Source organism: Aquarana catesbeiana, linkage group LG01, assembly GCF_042186555.1.
Source record: "Aquarana catesbeiana isolate 2022-GZ linkage group LG01, ASM4218655v1, whole genome shotgun sequence".
Taxonomy (NCBI): Eukaryota; Metazoa; Chordata; class Amphibia; order Anura; family Ranidae; genus Aquarana; species Aquarana catesbeiana.
Window position 1 is genome coordinate 524,400,404 of NC_133324.1, and position 12,744 is coordinate 524,413,147.

Sequence of the window (12,744 nt, forward strand, 5' to 3'; positions counted from 1 at the left end):
TTAAAAATAAGTAAAAAACACACTTACAAAAGAAGGCACTTGGTAAGGAACAGTACACACCAATCAGTAAGATAGCCACATTGATGTCAGAGGCGTGGCTCCTCCGCACTTTTAAGATATGAAACTTCTGTAGGTACTTATGTGGTAGACTGTTTAAACTTTAGTACTTGGTCTTTAATGAAAGACCACCCCTCCACCCCTCATTTTTGGATATACATTTTTTTTCTTACCTTAGTAGTAAAAAAGGTGAACTTCCGTCCCAGCCTCGCCGCAGCAAGGTACGTAATTTTCTCTTCTGGCTCTGCTCCTCCGCCTTCCCCCTGCTGCCTTCTGGGACCTGTGTGTGTCCCAGAAGATGACAGGGCCATTCAGAAAGCATTGTGTGACTCACGCAATGGAGAGGGCGAACCAAGCCAGAAGGCCTATGTCCACCCCTTCCCAAGACTTTCAGAGCTGGCCCAAGGACCTGTGACCCTACTCATCACACAGTGACAAACGTGTATACACATCAAACAAAGGAATACAAAAAAGTGACAAACACGGGGATAAATAAAAAGAGTGGGGAGATAGGGAGGTGGGAGAGTGAAAGTGACCATTGTGCAATAAAATGGCCGGCCCTCCGACCAGGAATAAAAATTTCCACTGTTCCTAGCCAAAAGGCCCGGCCCAAGAGGCAGGTGTGAAAAACGTGTGTTGTGGTGAAGTGACCATGGTGCCATAAATCAAGTGCCGAAACACAGTGACTGCACGGCACCCCTGAACTGCCACTTCAGGGGTACATTCACCACTGGCTTTTCGTGCAACCCTGACCCCCAGCCCAGACCACATCAGCCCCCACCGCAGCCAGGAAGGCCTGGAGTTCAGGAAGCTTGGTGAGAGCCCTTTACGATCGGGCTCCACCATTGCTAAGGAGGAGTAAGCGTTCTCTCCCAAATAACTGACTGGAGCTAGAGCTACCACAATCCAGGCCAAAAGGCCAGGGACCCGACCCTCCAGATCAGACCCCGTGGTTCTCCATCCCCATCAGAAGGCTTCCCTTTCGGCTACGAAGCGTTCTGGGTCACCTTTACTCCAGCAGGTTTTGCATAGCAACCGCCTTCCCATCTCTACTTCGCCATAGATCAGGGACAGAAGCAAGCGCCACCTCCTGGAAACTGATAAGAACAGATACTACACTTGATCTTAGCCAAAAGGCAGAGAAGCTTTCAGGCTGAGTAAACATGCAATCAAATAATCTATGGGGCTGTCGGATGGAAACAGACCACCTGTCCATTTCCATCCGACTGTCATCGGAATTCGATCCACCAGAAGAATGGGGAATGGATCCCCAACTGTCTGTTCTTAGTGGACAGGATCGGTTCGGATATCAGCAGACACGTCTGTTAACACCCGCCGCTCCATACAGAGCAATGGATGGTCCGATCGGGTCCGCCTGAAAAACCGACAGTGTTTATAGAGGATAAAAATTTTAACGAAATAACTCCTGCGTTACCAAATAAAAATTAAATAAACACCACCACTTTATAAAGGATAAAAAATATATATTTTTATGAAAAACACAATAAAATTAAACCAAAATAGTTCTAGGTTCTCTTAAAGGAGAAGTACAGCCAAAGCTTGTTTGGCTGTACTTCTCCTGTGGATCACAAAAGTGCAGTCCGTTATGCGCTCCTGTGACCCACTTTCAGCAGCCCGGCTGAGGTCACAGAGCTGGTCCAGGCTCGAGAAAGATCGAGACCATATGGTCGGGATCTGCCCACATGCTGGACCGGCAACTGGCTCAACCTCTCAGCGAGCCGCTGAGAGCCTAAGCCAACCGCTCTCTCCACAGCCCAGTGTTCAAGTGAGCGCGGAGGGTGGCAGAGCAGAGAGCGGTGACTGACAGTCACCAGCTCTCTGCTCAGGGAGCCCTGAGAACTGAGCAGTCAGAAGTGTTTGATCGCTCGGTTATCAGTCCGGCAGGGATAGATGTAATATCGGACCATTTGCTGCATCCACCTAGGCAAGTATGATTCCAAAAAAACAAACAAATTCCCATACTTCTCTTGTAAATGATGCATGCTGTGTATAGATTAATTGCTTACACTTGATATTTCAACATACAAAAAACAACTCTAAGGGTAATTTTTGGATGGAAATCGGTTTACACTCTCACAATCACAGACAGCAAAACAGAAAATATATCACTTCAGAACTAAAGTGTCAGCAACAGGTGCGCATAACAGTCATATGACAGTCCTTTGTTCTGGCTTCATACTTCAACAGGTAACTCCAAGCCTTGCTGCCCCCTTCATATTAGCGGGTTCCTTAAGAACTACGGGACAAGACAAGATGGATGCACCATGCATTATCTCAGATACCATTTAATGTAGAAAAAACAAACATAATATATTCACAAACCAACTTGATCACAGACTTAAAAAAATCACTAGGAAAACAGCCTTGCTGTTGAAAACACATCCTGTCAAGCTCTGAAGAAGAGGGTATGGCCCTCAAAACACTATAGCTGCTGCCTCTTCCATGAAGTGTAGCCTAGGACTGCCCCATTTCCAATGTGCGTGATCTACAGAGAGGCTGGTTTCATAGTGATTTATCAGCCTATGATCGAGTTGGTTTGTGAGTATATTACGTATGTTTTTTTTATACAATAACTAGTACCTGAGGCAACACACTAGGCTGGTGCATCCTTCTCGTTTTGTCGTTTACTCTCACAACCACACCTGGGGTCAGAGGTGATAAAAAAAGTAGACAGATATAGAAGTCTTCTCCACTTCCCTCAAAAAGAAAGAAGAGTTGTTACTTAAACCATGCTGCTAAGAGTTGCATCTGTAAAATCTAAAACAAAAATTGTGATAATATTTTGTGAAATATAACAAGAACAAGTTGTAAACCTTTTAGACCATCAGATGATGTATCTTATAAAAGTATTGCAAGTACTACAAGTTTCAGCCAGCATTTTTACTTTGCTACTTTTGATTCACACCTTGCCTATTTTCACAAATGCACCTATGTCTAAGTGTTTGTAAGCCCTCGTTCACATTGAATGCAGCTTTGAAATTGTGCAACTTCATTTGTAATTGCACATGTCAGTGCGACTTTGAAGACATTTATGTGGCTTCATGCACAGATGTCTATGCAAGTCGCACCCAAAATCACCAAAAGTAGTGAACAGTGTAATTGCCGACATTAGGGTGAACGAGGGCTCAAGCTCTGAAATTAAAACTGAACAAAGCATTTCCTACCCCCACCCCCACGGGAAGATGCCTCCAGACTGGTGAGTGTTGGAATAGGGAAGGGGTAGGTACAGAGGTAAGTGTTGAATGGGGAGGGGGGGTTGCAGAAGTGAGTGGCAGAATGGGGAGGACAGAGATGAGTGGTGGTGGAATGGACGGTACAGAGGTGAGTAATGGAATGGGAGGGGGAGGGTGCAGAGATGAGTGATGCAATGGGTGGTACAGAGGTGAGTGATGGAATGGGGCGGGATGCAGGGATGAGTGATGGAATTGGGGCTAAGGCTCGCTGCCCAGGACTGTGTCACTCACTGTAGCACTGGACATGGACTCTGGAGGAGAACTTGGAGAAGAGGACAGAGGAGGCAATGAGAGGAGCTGCCCAGAGGATAGTACCTGACTACCCTGCACGCGAGCCATCACTGGAGGAGGGAATGAATACACTAAGGTGAAGGGGGACACTGATATAAGAGCTCTCCTTTATCTCTGTAACTCTCCCTTACATTAGTGTATTTACTCTGCTTGAGGGGGTCCATTTCCGGCTTTCCCACTTACATCAGAGTCTGCAGGATTTCCCTTACAGTGCATGGCGGAACTTTGTGGATCCTGTAAAGGAGAACTCTGTGGACTCTGATGTAAGGGAGAACTTTGTGGACTGTGATAAAATAGAAACTCTGTGTTAAGGGGAGCTCTGTGAACTCTTATGTAACCAAAGACCCCCCTTACATCAGTTTTCCTTTACACCAGAGTCGTCAGAGTGCTACTGACACCATCCACTGCCTACTGACTGACACCGTCCACTGCCTTCTGACTTACACCATCCACTTTTAAAGTAGGCTAAGTTTATATTTTTACAGAGACATTTTTTTTAATATTTTCTAAGCTTTGCTTACTATTTAGTTAGACCTTAATTTCTTAAAAAATTACCCTTGCATTATGTAAATTCTGAAAATGAAGATGTGAAATAACCATTTAGGCTCTTGGAGTATTTTGGCACACAGTGGGAGTATATTAGCGTGCGGTAGAAACAGAAGGTGGTAGTGGGGGGGCCCTAGGTCAACTTGGCCCACAAACTTCAAGCTATGCCTCTTGAAGTTGGGTGTTATTGCTGCTGTCTACAAAATATTTGGACGCTCGCAAACTAAAAAAGAAAAGTTGAATGTCAAGCACCCGTACAACCCCACCTTTAACAACCATTCCTCAGTTTTGAAAGCAAGAAGTACATAAAGACCAACAAACAAACAGAGGGCCGAGAAACATGTCCCTCAAAGAATTTTAAGAAAAAGATTTTAACGTAAATTCAAAAATGTTATCTGCTTTATCATCCATTGAGAGACACAGGAAACAGTAAGAACTTCCAAAAATAGTCCAACTGAGGGGTGGGCATTAGCCAGGTCTGGAATAGAACCAGAGGTCATCTGTAACAAGTCTCAACAAAAAACACCAAAAGGATAGAGCACCTCTGAGGCTACTAAAGCAGTTTAATTGATTTGGACATAAGAAATATATCAACTATTACGGTGTGTCCCACACCACCAACCTGCCTCGCACCTCCCCCAACCACCTCAACACCCTCCAACCAACCCTCTCCCCCCTTTAGTATACCTGTAGCCCCAACCCTGCCCCACCTATCCCTCCTGAGCACCCTAGTTCCCCCCTCAGATGGATAGTTGAACCTCCAATGAACCTTTTACTGGAAAGGACAATGCTGTAGATGGTATAGGTGATGGAAATAAGGAAACAACCTCAATGAGAGCCATTTTGAAAAAAGGCAGGTGGTGATCCCCAAGCCTGGTTGTGTACAGTGCCTTGCAAAAGTATTCACCCCCTTGGCATTTTTCGTGTTTTGTTGCCTCACAACCTGGAATTACCATGCATTGTTTGAGGATTTGCATCATTTAATTTACAGAACATGCCCAAAACTTTTTTTTTTTTTTATTGCGAAGCAAACAACAAATAGGACAAAATAACAGAAAAAGTCAATGTGCATAACTATTCACCCCCCTAAAGTCAATACTTTCGAGAGCCACCTTTTGCGGCTATCACAGCTCCAGGTTGCTTTGGATAAGTCTCTATGAGCTTGCCACATCTTACCACTAGGGTTGTCCCGATACCGATACTAGTATCGGTATCGGCACCGATACCGAGCATTTGCCCAAGTACTTGTACTCGGGCAAATGCTCCCGATGCTTCCGCCGATACTATGACAGTCAGCGGTGATCAGCGCGTGGGGGAGTTACAAGCTTCTCCCCCCGCGGCTTTAGTGACATACAGCGGTGATCGGTGCTTGTAACTCCCCCACACGCGATCACCGCTGACTGTCACCTCATCCTCCTCCATGCCCCCTCCATTCCTCTGTCCCCCTATGCTGTTCCCCTCTGTTTCTCTGTCCCCCTCCATTCCGGCGTTCCGCTGTCACCCTCCGTTGTTCTGTCCTCCTCCGCTGTCCTCCTCCGTTGTTCTGTCCCCCTCCGTTACACTGTCCTCCTCCGCTGTCCCCCTCTCCGCTGTGTGAATGGACAGAGTCAGCTGACTCTGTCTATTCACATAACTGAAACATTGTAATCTCCTGTGATTACGATGTGTCAGTTTATGAATGGAGAGAAGCCGCTGTCTTCTCTCCATTCATTCTCAGTGCAGCTGAGGCTGCAGAGAAAGGGACTGGGGAATCTTTATCCTCGGTCTCTTTCTCTGTCTCAAAGGGGAGATATCAGAGGTCTGTTAAGACCCCTGATATCTCACCAAAGCCCCCCAACAGGGCTGATCCAAAAAAAACAAAAAACACACATATTGCAATAAAGAATAAAAAAAAAGATTGTAAAAAAATAATGAATGTAAATAAAAAAAAAAAACACACAGAAACCGTTCACCCCCCCTAAAAAAAAAAAAAAAAAACCACTGTCACGTGACATTAAAAAAAAGTATCGGTAATCGGTATCGGCGAGTACTTGAAAAAAAAGTATCGGTACTTGTACTCGGTCCTAAAAAAGTGGTATCGGGACAACCCTACTTACCACTGGGATTTTTGCCCATTCCTCCTTGCAAAACTGCTCCAGCTCCTTCAAGTTGGATGGTTTGTGCTTGTGCAAACCATCAATCTTTAAGTCTAAACCACAGATTTTCTAATGGATTGAGGTCTGGGCTTTGACTAGGCCATTCCAATACATTTACACGTTTCCCCTTAAACCAGTGGTCATCAACCCTGTCCTCAGGGCCCACTAACAGGCCAGGTTTTATGTATTACCTTCAAAATGGATAGCTAATGGTGACTGATCATCCTTGCCGGCAAGGTGTTCCCCTATCTAAAATATCTTCATCTTTTCCCTATATAGGCTTTTTGGCATGGGCATACTATCCTGTAAATTACCCACGAAGATGAACAATTAGGAAAAAAAATTGATGTAGTACGAATGTTTTCCTAATGAATCCTGAAACTCCTTTATTTTGTCTACATATTTGCATACAGAGCAGTGTCCACAGGCAAACATGTCTTTTAAGGGGGGGTGGATATACATGGGCTCATCTACTCCTTCTAAACACACTGCGTACCACCGTGTCACCAATTGTAGGTGCTTTCCTCGCTATAATCCAAGGTTTATTTCCTATTATTTTCACCAATCTTGCATCCAGCATTAAAATATGCCAGTGTTTGTTCAACAGTGACTGCAACTGGTGCCAGTGTGTACCACACCTAGTAACCATATCCTACTTTTTCTTTACCCCTTTGTTCATGTTTTCTTTTTCCTTTTTTGTAAGAGTTGGGTCCTATTTTGTTGTAAGGCCCACACCCTACTAGGGTGTTCAGGAGGAATAGGTGGGGGCAGGGTGGGGCTTCGGGTATACTGGAGTGGGGTGGGGGTTGGTTGGAGGGTGTTGAAGTGGTGGGACGAGGTGGTGGTGTGGGGGGGGACTCTCCATGGGGGTTGCGGGTCCACTCCATAGTAGCCGATATATTTTTTATGGCAAAATCAATAAAACTGCTTTAGTAGCCTCAGAGGTGCTCTATCCTTGTGGTGTTTTTTGTTGTGACATGATGTTTTTGGATGCCCAACTACCAAATGTGGGAACCTGATCAACAAGAATGGTCAACAAAGAGAACACTAGGGAGCTCACCAAACTCAAAACAGATCCATAAGGGAAAATAAACAACAGGTCCACAAGGTAAGTCTGGCTGATCTAAAGATGGCAAAAGGCCCAAGCCTTAAGCGCTTCACCCTAGGAATCAGGGAAGAAAGGCCCAAGAAGAAATAGGGATGTCTAAGAAAGAGACAATGAAGATAGAGAACTATCTAGAGTAATACCCCAAGGGGATGGTCAAAGACCTATGGGGATGGTCAAGATTTAAAGGGATCATCAAAGACCTAAGGCGTTGGAGACAATTCCAATGAAACCACCTTAAAGGGGATCTAAAGTCCCATTCATGAGAATAGTATAGCCAAGCATAAAATACCAAAACAATTCATTTTAATAGATGTGCATCTACCTGACTATTCCAAGGTCAGTCAATCATGGCATCCACTGATGTAGATCCACATCAGTCACGATGAAGGATGTTCCTGCCGACATGTCCACTCCTCAATGACTACTTACTGCAAATGGTGGTTCCAGGCCCTCTTTAATATAAAAGGGGCTGGGGAGCCTTGTTTATTTCACTGACCAAATATGGTCATGTCCATATTTGGTCATGTCTCTTTATCCCTGAGACTGGTCTCTAACCTGAGCTCTAGTAGGAGCATACTGTGGATGCCCAAGGCATTGCTAAAGACAGTCCAAAGAGCCAACGCAGGGAAGATGACTTAGCTGTTCTTTGAACATCTCATTAGAATCCCATCCATGTAGACAGTGCTCCTTAAGCTTTTTTAAAGCTGTCAGTCCTGTGTGGGCCCAAGTTCGGACGCTGACAAAAGATCATCACAGCTAAAGCGCAAAGCTCTAGACATCTGTTGATTCTACTCCATACCATGGAAATCCACCTCAGTAGTGAAAAGATTCTATTAAGTTTAATTCATTCTGACATGGTTTGACAGATCAGAGTTACAGACAAAACAGAATTGAAGGTTAAACCAGAATCTAAGGAGGTAACTTAACTTCCTATCAGCAAAGTCACCAATGCTAAGTATACCTTCAAACTTTTCAGTGGTATCGTTTAACATGGCTCACAAAACCGTCCACACTGGATACAGACCACCTGTTATTGAATCTCTTCTCAAAGGGGACATTCTCTGGCTCAGTCACAGATGGGGCCCTAAACCTTTCAGGGTGTCTCAACCAGTGGGTGTAGCAGCCACTGGAGCTTTAAAGGACTAAAGGCCTATAACAGCAGGCTGATCCCCCAAATGCAAGATCATATGCACAGCATCAATAAGATTTAAAACAAATATTTCTAGTCAAGTCAAATAAAGGACACTGGGATGACTCAAAAACAGCTTATCCTAATTTTTTGGGAATCTGAATCTAAAATGGCAACAGGGGCTGCAGACCTAATTTAGCTCACAGAAAGACAGACTTTCAGAAATGGGGCCAGAGCACGCTTAAAACCCCTATGGAAAGAATGACCCAGTAGCTAGCTAGGTACAAGCAGCTAGAGAGCCCCTACTGGACGAAGCCATGACCCTGCCCGGTGGAGCTAAAATAAACTACACAGATATAAACCCTATAAAGATAGGGGTCCTGGGTTCAAAATGACAGTTTCAGCTGAAGAAAGCTCAGGAAAGCTCTCCCAGAATCATTAGCGGAGTATAGGCTGAGGTCACCTGCAGCAGCAGGACTATCCTTTGTGTCTTTGAGAAGTCACACTGTGCTGCAATGTGTCAGCATCTAGTCCCAATGTGAGGTAAGGTATCAAGAACACACAAACCTGGACAGCTGGTGCTGATGAGAGTTTCAGGCAGACGGAGGAGACCAAGTCATTGTAAGCAGGCAGTAGAGTGGTGCCTGAGGCTGGAGATGGACTTGGTGCTTCAGGAACATGCATAGTAGAATACCAAAGTCTGAAAGGTGTCTGTAGGGTTTATCCTGTTCAGCGAAAATAGCGATATGTCAGCATAATTTCACCTATTGCAGCCACTTTTGGCTTAGGGCTAGAATGCCTACTGGTATTTGGACGCCCACATGACTTCAGGCCCCTCTGGGGAACGGATGATTACGACACCAGGAACTAGCGTGGAGCTGGTTACCAATAGGAGTGTTTGCGAGGCTTGTGTGGCGTGGGAGAGGTTTTTTTGATCACTGATTCTTTAAGCTGTTTGTAGACTGGTGCGCTGGAAGCACCAGTAGAATAGTGCTTATAACGTTTAAAAAATGTATTTATTGCAAAAAGAAATACAGGGTACCCATATTCTACTGGTGCTTCCAGCACACCAGTCTGCAAACAGCGTAAAGAAAAAAAATCAGTGATCAGAAACACCTCTCCCGCTCCACACAAGGCTTGCTAACACTCCTAATGGTAACCAGCTCCACGCTAGTTCCTGGTGTCATAATCGCTCGTGCCCCTTTGGGACAATCCAGGCTAGCCCTGTAATCTTCCAGTCCAGCAGGGTCCAAGCAATGTTTCCAAAGCTGTTGATGAATATATACAGATATGGGCACTAAAGAAATCATTATCATTTTTTTACAGGATTTATATAGCAGCAACAGTTTACACATCACTTTACAATGTAACAGTACAATTACAATACAGTTTAATACAGAAGGAACAGGAAGGCCCTACTTGTGGAGCGTACAATCTAAATAAAATTTATTTTCATGTTTTTTCAGGGCAGTACAGAAAAAGTTTTAATTTTTTGCAGTTCACCTCTTACAGGAATGCATTTCTGAAGTACTTGCAATTGTTAATTCATTAATAATTTGTTAATAAACACTTGATAACTTGAATTTAAACAAAATGACTGCAACCTGGAGATTTTAGTGAGTATTACTACTATGCCTGAAAAAAAGGAAATATATTTATGCAAGTAAATAAAGGCAAATTTTTTATTATAGACCTTATCATGGATGATATGGTCATGGATGAATAATTCCCTTTTAAGGGGTACGGCATTGCAGAATGCAAATTAAAAGGATAATTGCAAAGAATAGTAAAAAAAAAGTCACAAAAACTAAAGTGTTACTAAACCTACAACAGTACAATTAGTCTGTATATGCTTGTTATACTCACTGTGGAACCTAGGGGGTTAATCCTGCACATTGTGTAAAAAAGCTATTTGATACGGTCTTCTCTGATCCTCCCCTTCTTCCACAGTCCCCAATCCATCTCCTGATAGTACAGAGCCCTGGGGGCAGTCTGCACAAGCTCAGTTTGGTGTGTTTTGCTAGAGAGTTTTTTTTTTCTTGGGACCATGCATGTGATCAGCACAGGTCCGATCAGCACTGTCCAGACAGAGGATCAGGGGTCCTGCATCCTCATAGAACAATCAGAGGAGAATGAAAATTCCTCCTACAAGCTTTAACCCAGTGCTTGGCCAGACACTGATAGAAGTCACAAGACTGCCATATGCTGCTGATGAGAAAAGGTATTTAGCAGTTTATATTTACTAAAATAATTGCATTTACATGTTCTGTGTACTGTGGAAGACAAGATATAGTGAATGCAAAGACCTGGGTTTAGTAACGCTTAAGTTTGGAAAATGTTTCTGGGATTTTATCAAACTTTCTGAACAGGCAGCATTTGCTAGACAAAGCTAACAATTACAACACTTTTCTGTTTTCTGTTAAAGTGGTATTAAACTCGAACCCAAAAATTTAACATACTTTAGCTTACCAATCATTAGATGTGGTGGTTGCATTAATTTTCTTTTTTAAGGCTTTTTTCCCCCTCTATTTTTGCCTGGTGATCTGCCCAGTAACGCACCCCCAGTATTAGGCTACATTCACAATTAAGTGTCACGTTTTCAAGCGTTTTTTCACGTTTATTTTTTTCAAGTGTTTTTTGGAACAGAATTTAACGTTTTTGCAGCTTTTGTCAGGCGTTTTTTCAGGTGTTTTTCAACTAAAAGGTGTGGAGTGCTGCTGAAAAAGGGGCAGAGAGCTGCTGCTTGAGCAGAAAGTGTGTGACAAAATGCTTGATAAAACGCTAGAAAAAAGCTCATGTTGCACTTTTCAAGTGTTTCCATTAAAGTATATGGGGGCAAAAACGCTTAATTCTGCTGGAAAAGTAGCTCATGTACCCTTCTGAGCAACAGTCGTTTTGCTACAAGCAATAGGACACTCAGATGTAAACAAGGGCTACCGAAAAAAATAGATCTTTGCTTGTTGAGCGTTTTTTTAGCTTCAAGCTACAAAACACTTAAGTGTGAACGGGGCCTCAGAGTGCCTCTACTTTGAATGAAGGTGCACAGGGGCACCTTTGCACAGCACCATTGTCAATCTGGGGGAGGAAGTGGAGTGTTAGATGTACTAGCAGATTTAGACTAGCAAACTGAAGCCAAACGCCAGATAGCACTGCAGTTAAACAAGCAATTACAGCAACAGTTTTGTTCCTTTTGGGATAAAGGTTTTCCTTTTATAAATGAAAGCTGACCATTGTAACACCCCTGTCAGTGGTAAATGGTTTGTCTCAACCCTCTAATTGCTACATCTGCAGGACAGCTTGTTCTGTTGAAAAACAAAGACTTACTGGATGGATCACCAAAAGAAAAAAGAAAGAAAGCCTAAAAAAGAAAACCAAAACAGCCATCACATCTAAGAATTAGTAAGCTGCAAAATAATAAATGTTTGCTTTTGGGTTCAATACCACTTTAGCGATATATAGTAAACCTTAAGTGCTTTTCTAACAAAAACTATGGAAAATAATTCAGAACTACATGTAAGTTGTTCCTTATGAAACACATTTCTAATTCCTTCTGAAAGTTGAGACCAAAATATATAAAACATTGATTTTTTTTTACAAAATAATAGGGTTGTACTATTATAGAACATTCTACCTTGTTTTAAAGCACCTTTACAACAATGTGAAAATACAGCACTTACAATGTATTAATTTCACAATATTCAGGTGCCAGTGCTGCTTAATTGTTTCCATGCCTTCACTCTTTCCCAGATCCACAAGCGGCTGACCTACACATTATTCACTACCCCAGTCCTGTAAACAGCACAAAATGTTAACAACGTGATGTGCTATGACCATCTTTAATAACTGTATGGGTTTTTTTCACATTCTAGAACACAAATTATGCAGTAATACTGTTTACAGGATATAGGAGTATACAACTTATTTACGAGTTGTTAACATTATGAGTTATTAACATTAATTTCTAACTACTGGTAGTAACTTGCTTAGCACAGAGTAAGGAAAAAACAGGGAATAGCTATTGTTAAAATAAGCAGGTTTAAAAGGAAAATAGGACTGATGCTTTTAAGGGAAAGGGGTTTTAGAATGACATTTAAGGGTCAAATTGAAGTGTATAGTTTGTTTATGCACATTAGATACTGTACATCCACATTTGGTGGAAAATCTGCCATTAGGTTTAGAAAGGGGAAAAAGAGAATCCTGGATAAAACAAAATGGAATTTTTAT

At 42.8% G+C, this 12,744-nt stretch overlaps 1 protein-coding gene and 1 pseudogene across 17 annotated transcripts in view; both read right to left on the reverse strand.

The window, feature by feature from the left end:
- Positions 1–12,744, reverse strand: part of PTPRS (protein tyrosine phosphatase receptor type S) — a 744,226-nt gene that overhangs the window by 467,448 nt on the left and 264,034 nt on the right. The window lies entirely within an intron of this gene.
- LOC141124364 (U2 spliceosomal RNA) lies at positions 1,074–1,206 on the reverse strand (annotated as a pseudogene).